Here is a 10,809-nt window from a genome sequence, read left to right on the forward strand (position 1 = left end):
GCAATCCTGTCCAGTTTTACAAGCTGAAGCTATGTTAAAGTGACTGATTCATCCTCTGCAGGCCCTTTTCCTGGCCTCTTGTAACCCGAGTAACATTTAAACCATTAGCTATAAAATACTTGCCTCCTGAAAAAAAAAGGAAATGTGGGTGGAAAGGGCAAATGTGGGAACATGGGCAAGAAGTAAATGCATCAGGAATCACATCGACCGAAGCCGGCATGCCTGTCTTTTTCAGGTCAATACCAAAGAATAGAATTGTATCAAGTTTCCAGGAAACACAGCACTAGAAATACAGCATCTGGCAAAACCAGGAATCAGGTCCCCTCATCTCCCATATCCAGCCCATTTCATTTGGTTCTCTGCTTCTCCTCCCAGCCCTTATTTGTTATGAAATGCTAAATCTGATAGACACAAAAAATATTGCAAGCTGGGTAAGCGTATAAAACTTAGTTAAGGAAGAGAGGAAAGAAAGTACTGTCATTTGTAGCAACATGGATGGACCTAGAGATGATCATACTAAGTGAAGTAAGTCAGATGGAGAAAGACAGATATCATATGATATCACTTATATGTGGAACCTAAAAAATGATACATATGTACTTATCTACAAAACAGAAACAGACTCACAAACATAGAAAACAGATTTATGGTTACCAAAGGAGAAGGGGTAGGGGAGGGATAAACTAGGAGTTTGGGATTAACATACACACACTACTATATGTCAAATAGATAAACAACAGGACCTACTGTATAGCACAGGGAACTATACTCAATATTTTGTAATAACCTATATGGGAAATGAATCTGAAAAAGAATATATATATAATTATTTATATATATATTCGGTTATACGTATACACACACACATATATAACTTAATTGCTTTGCTGTATACCTGAAACTAACACGGCATTGTAAATCAACTATGCTTCAGTAAAAAAATAATTAAATTTTTAAAAAGGAAGAAGAGAAGGAAAAGAAAGGAAGAAAGAACCTAGACAACAGAACAGAAATGACTCAGCATCAGAGTCAAGGAACCTGCTTGAGAATCCGAGTTCCACCTTTCAGTTTTGCGGCCTTGGACAGGCCCTTAACCTCTCTGAGCTCTAGTTTCATCATGTGGAAAATGGAATAGTATTATTTACCCTACTGGGTTCATTGTGAGAATTACAAGAGACAACATATACAGAACAGATGATTAGCGCTCGGTCAGTGGTTTTCCCTGATTAGCCCATAGAAGTCATGGTCTAATAGCTGAATATGTTGTCACTTTTCATGGGTAATTTTTGCTTTCATGTTTTTATAAGACTCTCTGATGCATTAACTCAAAAGAGGAAGCCCTGTGGGAATTTCCCAAGTTGTAGCAGATCAGTTGGGTAAGACGTGCCTGAGACATTGGGACTTCAGGGAGTTTATCCAATTACTCCACCAAGATTTTTTTTCTGGCCTTCTAAAGAAGACCCACCCTGAATCCAGAGTTATCTGTGTCACTGAAAAACTCCTGGCTTCTTGGTTTCTGTGGGTGATATCATTTGTGCTGTCATTCGGACAGGTGGTGGCCTGGGGCGTGGCATTTAGGCAGGAGGTACATGTGGGGTAAAAGCCACGCTTTTCTCCTAAGATCCTCCAGGGGGTCAGAGTTAGGGTGACTAAGTGTCCAACTTGTCTGGGACCATGCCAGGCTACCCCTATTATCCACAAGTCTTTTTTTTTTTTTTTTTTTTGGCAGCGTGGCATAGCATGTGGGATCTTAGTTCCCCAACCAGGGATTGAACCCGTGTCCCCTGCAGCAGAAGCACAGAGTTTTAACCGCTGGACTGCCAGGGAAGTCCCTGGAGTCATTATTAATAGAAGCTCCCTTTTCACTTTTAAAATTATCCCAGTTTGGATGATAAATTGTATAGTGACCTTAATCAGAGTTCTGTTTATATGAATAAGGACAATACGTAAGAAAAGGGAAAATGATGAAGTGCACTAATTCATAGACTCAAAGATGCTTAGATCGCATCAACTTTAAGATAAACCATTATGTCATGTACCATTAGGAAAGAAAAAACTCACTGTATTCGTCTGCGAGGGCTGCCATAACCAAGAACTACAGGCCGGGTGGTTTAAACAACAGAGATTTTACTGTGTCACAGTCTTGAGGCTGGAAGCTCAAGATCAAGGTGTCAGTTGGGTTGGTTACTTCCGGAGCCCTCTCTCCTTGGTTGTAGACGGCTGTCTTCCCCCTGCGTCATCACAAGCTCTGGCCTTCCTGTGTGACCATGTCCTAACATCCTCTTGTTTTAAGGGCACCAATCATATTGGAGTAGGACCCACCCACCCTGAAGGCTTTATTTTAACTTCGTTACATCTTTAAAGACCCTATCTACAAATCCAGACACATTTTTTTTTAATTGAAGTATAGTTGATTTACAATGTTGTGTTAACTTCTACTATACGGCAAAGTGATTCAGTTATACACATATATATATATTCTTTTCCATATTCTTTTCCATTATGGTTTATCCCAGGATACTGAATATAGCTCCCTGTGCTCTACAGTAGGACCTTGTTGTTTTTCCATTCTATATATAATAGTTTGCAAGTGCTAATCCCAAACTCCCAGTTCATCCCTCCCCCAACCCCCTCCCCCTGGCAATACAAATACAGGCACATTCTGAGGTGCTGGGGGCTAGGGCTTCAACATAATAATTGCGTGGGACATAATTTAGCCCATAATATGCATCAATTAAACTCTGGCATGCCACGGGTTATTCGATGTATCCTGACGTCTGAGATGTCAAAATGTAAGCAGCAGCGCACGTCAGAACTGCACGGTTTGCGACGGAGAGACAAGCTGTAGTCTATCTGCTTTGGTAATGATGAGCACGGACATGTACAAACCTCTTCCTTTGAAACTGTCCCTTTCCACCCTTCACGGTCCTGAGGGACCTAGGAGGGGAAGGGAGAACGAAGCCGCCTGATTGTGATCTTGATTGCTTCCCCTCCCTGGTGCCTCACTTCCTGCCAGTTCCTCTTGTGTAACAGCTCCCATGATGGCCCCTTCCTTTCTCCCTACCCACACCCACATCAGCCCTTCTCTTGTACCTGGCCCGTTTCCACAGCTTGTGAACCGGTCTTCCCACTCCCGTCCCCTAATCCACCCTGACACAGGCACTGATCTGCAGAACGGCTCTCAAAACTGCAGCCCTAGATAACTAACAAGGACCTGCTGTAGAGCACAGGGAACTCTGCTCAATACCCTGTAATGACCTGTATGGGAAAAGAATCTAAAAAACAGAGGGGTACATGTATGTGTATAACTGATTCACTTTGCTGTACACCTGAAACTAACACAACATTGTGAATCAACTATACTCCAATATAAAATTTTTTTTTAATTTTTTAATGAAATAAATAAATAAAAATATATTCTGGATATCAAAAAGAAAATAAAACAACAACAACAAAACACAAATGTGTCTTAGCCTAACACTTAGGTCAACCTGGCTGTACCAGCTCCTGCCCTGTCCAGCTGCATCCGAGACCCTCCACCAGCAGCTCCACCTTGGGGCATTTGCATGCGCACGCCCTGGCCTGGAGGGCTCCTGCTCTGGGTCTGTCTGAATGGACTAAGTAATTATCATACATAGTTATTTATGTCTGACTCTCCGACTAATAGCCATCCAAATTCTCAAGCCTGGAACGTGCTCCATTAACCACGCTGGCTGAGAAAGGATTCGTTTCTCCTCCTCTCCTACAAAAAGAATGACAAGCATTTCCCCACCTCTTTCTGTCTCCCTCCCCCGAGAGACGGTGACAGGGCTTTGTGCCTGGAAGTCTGACTTCCCTGGGCCCTGGGGAGACTTAACAGCCTTTTTGTGTGTTTTCTGTGGGAAAAGGGAAGCTGCCTGGTGAGGTGGCCTCCCCCTTTATTTTCTGAGGTGTAGGCCACAAGTTAAAACTGGAGGCCCGGGAAATCCTTTATTTGGCCTCGAGGCATTTGATATGAATTTTAAATATTCATTGCAACATTCAAAAAGTGGGAGATTTCCTATGAAAATCTAAATTTCTTGGCTCTCTTGGAAAACTCAAAGATGGAGCATCTCTGGGCCCCTATATTCACGTGGCAAAAACTGGCAAGATCACGCTGATCCCCTTTAGACAGGTCATGTACTTTCCACTTCACCACAATCGCCACCACTCCCTAAGGTCTTATTCTGTAAGAAGATAGGTTAGGGGGTCCCCCAGAAAAAGAGAACCAGGCACCGGCTTTCTTGACATAAAAGAAGCCATTTCGGTCTAAGCCACTTTGTGATCTAAGCCTGGCCGTGCTGCTTGCCCTTGAGCAGGTCTCGGTAATTAATGATCTTAAGGGAACAAAGGAATGCAGAAAAGGCAGTCAGACAATAGTGCATAAAAACAGAGTCTTAGTTCCTCCTCAAGGGATATACATAATAATATATCTTTGAGTCCTGCAGGAACTAAGGCCCCCACAGGGTGGAGGATGGAGTGATAATGTTGACCCTTCTGACTTCAATCAACTAAAGCTTGGACTCTGTTGACCAGTTCTATGCTGAATTCTCCTCTGCTCAAGGCCCTTCATGAATATGCATGTACCCTGAGCTTGAAACTTCCCCAATTTTGTTGTTCCTTGAGACACTGCTTTGGGAGAGATTCCCAGTGTTCTCCTTACTTGCTGCAAGTAATAATAACGCCTTCCTTCTCCCAATCCTTGGCTTGGTTGTATCTTTTGGCTCAACACCCACCAAGAGACAAATCCAGTTTGGGAGTAACAATACCGCCTGCATCTTTCATTCAGGTACCTGCCAGCTCTTGTGAGAGTCTGAGTTTTCAACCCAGGCTTAGGCCCACCCTAAAGGGGATTAATCGGAAGTATGTCAGGGAAAGGAGATGGTGGCTGTGAGCTTCAAGAGTGGAAGAGAGTATGGCGGCTCTATAGGCCTTAGAACCTGGGTCTATTCTAACATCCCTTCCTGAGGGGGCAGGACCAGGGACACAGATGGCCAGGTGGGTGCCTGTGAGGACTGGGCTGTAAGTGATTTCACATTGAGAGCGTCAGCAAAAATCCCCACAGCTGAGCTGGGCCTGGAGAGCCTGGAGAGATCTGCCTGAAGAGATACCCAACTTCAAATGAACATGGGCAAGAAGTAAACGCATCAGAAATCACATCAACCGACGCTGGCATACTTCTGTTGCAGAAATAAATGGGGTGAGAGGATGGTCACACCCCTGATCTCAGGTGAGTCCCTGGGATGGGCACCAGGTGAGGGTCCTTGGCCTCTCGCAGGAAGGCATTCAAGAGTGAGCCAAAGTAGAGTGAAAGCAGATTTATTCAGGGAGATACATACTCCGCAGACAAAGTGTGGGCCATCACAGAAGGCGAGAGACCCCAGGGTACAGGGTGGTTCGTTTTTATGGACTGGTTAATTTCATAGGCTAATGAGAGGGAGGGTTATTCCAACTATTTGGGGGAAGTGATGGGGATTTCCAGAAATTGGGTTCCTGCCCACTTTTTGTCCTTTTATGGTTGGTCTTAGAACTGTTATGGCACCTGTGAGTGTGTCATTCAGATGCTAATGTATTACAATGAGCCTATACTGAGGTTCAACATCCACTGGAAGCTGAATCTTCCACCACCTTGGGCCGAGTTGGTTCTAACCAGTTTATGTCGTTTCCTCAAAGGCTATGTCATTCATTTAAAGGTTGTGTCCTGCCCCCTTCCCTTCTCTCTCACCTCCGCTTTCCTGCCGCCTAGCGTAAGGCCCACAGTTCTTTTATAACTAAGTGGGAGTAGAGGCTGTCACCCTGCATTACAACTCCAGTCATAGTCTATAGAATACCTCCCCCTGTGGCTATTCTGAGACAGGAGGCTGTTCTGGAAATGCAGAGGACTATGTACCAGATGAAGGAACAAGATAAAACCGCAGAAAAACAACTAACTGGAGTGGAGATAGGCAACCTTCCAGAAAAAGAATTCAGAAGAATGATAGTGAAGATGATCCAGGACCTCGGAAAAAGAATGGAGGCAAAGATTGAGAAGATGCAAGAAATGTTTAACAAAGACCTAGAAGAATTAAAGAACAGACAAACAGAGATGAACAATACAATAACTGAAATGAAAAATACACTAGAAGGAATCAATAGCAGAATAACTGAGGCAGAAGAACGGATAAGTGACCTGGAAGACAGAATGGTGGAATTCACTGCTGTGGAACAGAATAAAGAAAAAAAAAAAGAAAGGAAGACAGACTAAGAGACCTCTGAGACAATATTAAACGCACCAACATTCGCAATATAGGGGTCCCAGAAGGAGAAGAGAGAGAGAAAGGACCTGAGAAAATATTTGAAGAGATTATAGTCAAAAACTTCCCTAACATGAGGGCTTCCCTGGTGGCGGAGTGGTTGAGAGTCCGCCTGCCGATGCAGGGGACACGGGTTCATGCCCTGGTCCGGGAAGATCCCACATGCCGCGGAGCGGCTGGGCCCATGAGCCATGGCCGCTGAGCCTGCGCGTCCGGAGCCTGTGCTCCGCAACGGGAGAGGCCACAACAGTGAGAGGCCCATGTACTGCAAAAAAAAAAAAAACTTCCCTAAGATGGGAAAGGAAATAGCCACCCAAGTCCAGGAGGCACAGAGAGTCCCAGGCAGCATAAACCCAAGGAGAAACATGCCAAGACATGTAGTAATCAAACTGAAAAAAATCAAAGACAAAGAAAAATTATTAAAAGCAACAAGGGAAAAATGACAAATAACATACAGGGAACTCCCATAGGTTAGCAGCTGATTTCTCAGTAGAAACTCTACAAGCCAGAAGAGAGTGGCATGATAGATTTAAAGTGATGAAAGGGAAAAAACTACAAACAAGATTACTCTACCTGACAAGGATCTCATTCAGATTCAACAGACAAATCAAAAGCTTTACAGACAAGCAAAAGCTAACAGTATTCAGCACCACCAAACCAGCTCTACAACAAATGCTAAAGGAACTTCTCTAAGTGGGAAACACAAGAGAAGAAAAGGACCTACCAAAACAAACCCAAATTAATTAATAAAATGTTAATAGGAACATACATATCGATAATTACCTTAAATGTGAATGGATTAAATGCTCCAACCAAAAGACACAGGCTCGCTGAATAGACACAAAACAACACCCATCTATATGCTGTCTACAAGGGACCCACTTCAGACCTAGGGACACACACAGACTGAAAGTGAGGTGATGGAAAAAGTCATTCCATGCAAATGGAAATCTAAAGAAAGCTGGAGTAGCAATACTCATATCAGATAAAATAGACTTTAAAATAAAGAATGTTACAAGAGACAAGGAAGGACACTACATAATGATCAAGGGATCAATCCAAGAAGACGATGTAACAATTATAAATATATATGCACCCAACATAGGAGCACCTCAATACATAAGGCAAATGCTAACAGCTATAAAAGAGAAAATCAACAGTAACACAATAATAGTGGGGGACTTCAACACCTCACTTACACCAATGGACAGATCATCAAAACAGAAAATTAATAAGGAAATAAAAGCTTTAAATGACACAATAGACCAGATAGATTTAATTGATATTTATAGGACATTCCATCCAAAACAGCAGATTACACTCTCTTCTCAAGTGCACATGGAACATTCTCCAGGATGGATCACATCTTGGGTCACAAATCAAGCCTCGGTAAATTTAAGAAAATTGAAATCATATCAAACGTCTTTTCCGAACACAATGCTATGAGATTAGAAAACAATTACAGGGAAAAAAACGTAAAAAACACAAACATATGGAGGGTAAACTGTACATTACTAAATAACCAAGAGATCACTGAAGAAATCAAAGAGGAAATCAAAAAAAAACTAGAGACAAGTGACAATGAAAACACGACAAACCAAAACCTATGGGATGCAGCAAAAGCAGTTCTAAGAATAAACAAGATTGATAAACCTTTAGCCAGACTCATCAAGAAAAAGATGGAGAGGACTCAAATCAATATAATTAGAAATGAAAAAGAAGTTACAATGAACATCGCAGAAATACAAAGCATCATAAGAGACTACTACAAGCAACTCTATGCCAATAAAATGGACAACCTGGAAGAAATGAACAGATTCTTAGAAAGGTATAACCTTCCAAGACTGAACCAGGAAGAAAAGCAAGAATATACAATGGAGAAAAGACAGTCTCTTCAATAAGTGGCACTGGGAAAACTGGACAGCTCCATGTAAAAGAATGAAAATAGAACACTCCCTAACACCATACACAAAAATAAACTCAAAATGGATTAAAGACCTAAATGTAAGACTGGACACTATAAAACTCTTAGAGAAAAACATAAGAAGAACAGTCTTTGACATAAATCACAGCAAGATCTTTTTTGACCCACCTCCTAGAGTAATGGAAATAAAAACAAAAATAAACAAATGGGACCTAATGAAACTTTAAAGCTTTTGCACAGCAAAGGAAACTATAAGCAAGACAAAAAGACAACCCTCAGAATGGGAGAAAATATTTACAAATGAGTCAATGGAAAAAGGATTAATCTCCAAAATATATAAACAGCTCATGCAGCTCAATATTAAAAAACCAAACAACCCAATCAAAAAATGGGCAGAAGACCTAAACAGACATTTATCCAAAGAAGACATGCAGATGGCCAAGAGGCACATGAAAAGCTGCTCAACTAATTATTAAAGAAATGTAAATCAAAATTACAATGAGGTATCACCTCACACCAGTTAGAATGGGCATCATCAGAAAATCTGCAAACAACAAATGCTGGAGAGGGTGTGGAGAAAAGGGAACCTTCTTGCACTGTTGGTGGGAATGTGAATTGATACAGCCACTGTGGAAAACAGTATGGAGGTTCCTTAAAACACTAAATATAGAATTACCATATGACCCAGCAGTCCCACTCTTGGGCATATACCCTAAGAAAAACATAATTCAAAAAGACACATGCACCCCAATGTTCATTGCAGCACTATTTCTAACAGCCAGGTCATGGAAGCAACCTAAATGCCTATCAACAGATGAATGGATAAAGAAGATGTGGTACATATATACAATGGAACATTACTCAGCCTTAAAAAGGAATGAAATTGGGTCATTTGTAGAGATGTGGATGGATCTAGAGACTGTCATACAGAGTGAAGTAAGTCAGAAGAAGAAAGACAAATATCGTATATTAACGCATATATGTGGAACCTAGAAAAATGGTACAGATGAACCAGTTTGCAGGGCAGAAATGGAGACGCAGGTGTAGAGAACAAACGTATGGACATCAAAGGGGGAAAGTTGGGGTGGGATGGTAGGATGAATTGGGAGATTGGGATTGGCATATATACACTAATATGTATAAAATAGAGAACTAATAAGAACCTGCTATGTAAATAAATAAATAAATAAATAAAATTTAGGACGGAAAAAAAAAGAAAGAAAGAAATTACCCAGCCCATGAAAGCTAACCACCCTGTACCCTGGGGCCTCTTGACTTCTGAGATGGCCCACACTCTGTCTATGGAGTGTGTTTCTCTCTAAATAAATCTACTTCTTACCTATCACTTTGTCTCTCACTTTTCTGCAATGAGACATCAAGAACCTGAGCTTCATTAGGTCCTGTGATGAGGTGTGTGATCTCAGTTGAAAGACCGTGGGTTTAAGTCCCAATCTGGGTTGCAAGGTTTCAGTTCCGTGCACAACCTGAGTGCTATATATGTGGTAGCCCTGGCTGGAGACTGTGTGTGTGTGTGTGTGTGTGTGTGTCCTATCAAAATGACTGATTTGGACTTCTCACCAACCTTGAGAGTGGGGGCCGAGAGCTTTAATTTAATTTAAAAAAATGTAATACGTCTTGGTCACCAAGTGTGGTTTAGCAACTGAATTCTATAACAAAGAAGAAATACTTCTCACAGAAAGCATGTTTTTGTTCTTCTGTACTCCTCCAATGGTGTTTTGCAAAACAAAAATGTGTCCATTCTGACTATGGATCTCAGCATAGGATTTCTCTCCCCAGTAAAACTTAAATTTCCCGTTTTCGTGGGTGACCAGTCTTAGGCAAAATTGGCTTATGACACCCAAACTCACTTGAGGCTCACATGTTTTACAACAAAGAATTTAATTTGTAAGTGAGCTTCCACTTACAGAGACCAGTCTGTGTGTAATCTTTCCAGGAGGGAGTTTGAACAAAGCTCTCTGCCATTAAGGTTCTGTCCACAGACTTAAAATTGAGTCCCTTTGATCAGAAATTCCACTTCAAGAACTTTATCCTGAGAAAATTATCCAGAAATGTGAACCAAGATTCATGGGCATGGATGTTGTAATATATTAATTACAGGAGCAATAAAAGGAAACAATCTAAATATTCAATCACTGGGGAGTGATGAAATACATTGGGATGCATTTATAGGACGGGGTACCAAGCAGCCTCTGAAAATAATGTGCTCAGGGTATTGAATGGAATGAGGACATGGCCACCACATATTTGTAAGACATCTAAACACGTCTAAATATGTTGCTAACATTGGAAAAGGTGTGGCTATTGTTAAAAATATTCACTCTCCTCCCCTCCCTTGACTGTGGCTTCAGCTGTGAGGTCTATTTTGGCCACTGGGATACAAGCAAATGAGATGCTGGGGAGGCTTGAAAAGCATTGGTGGGTTTGGCAGGCTCTCTTGAGCCTTTGCCATTGCCTGAGAACAGACCTAGGTGAGCCCGTTGGTTTTAGAAAAGGATGGCAGACATGTGCAGCCAAACCAGACCACCTCCCACCCACCCCCCAGCTGAGTACAAC

The sequence above is a fragment of the Neophocaena asiaeorientalis genome, unplaced genomic scaffold, assembly GCF_003031525.2.
Source record: "Neophocaena asiaeorientalis asiaeorientalis breed wild unplaced genomic scaffold, Neophocaena_asiaeorientalis_V1.1 scaffold154, whole genome shotgun sequence".
Taxonomy (NCBI): domain Eukaryota; kingdom Metazoa; phylum Chordata; class Mammalia; order Artiodactyla; family Phocoenidae; genus Neophocaena; species Neophocaena asiaeorientalis.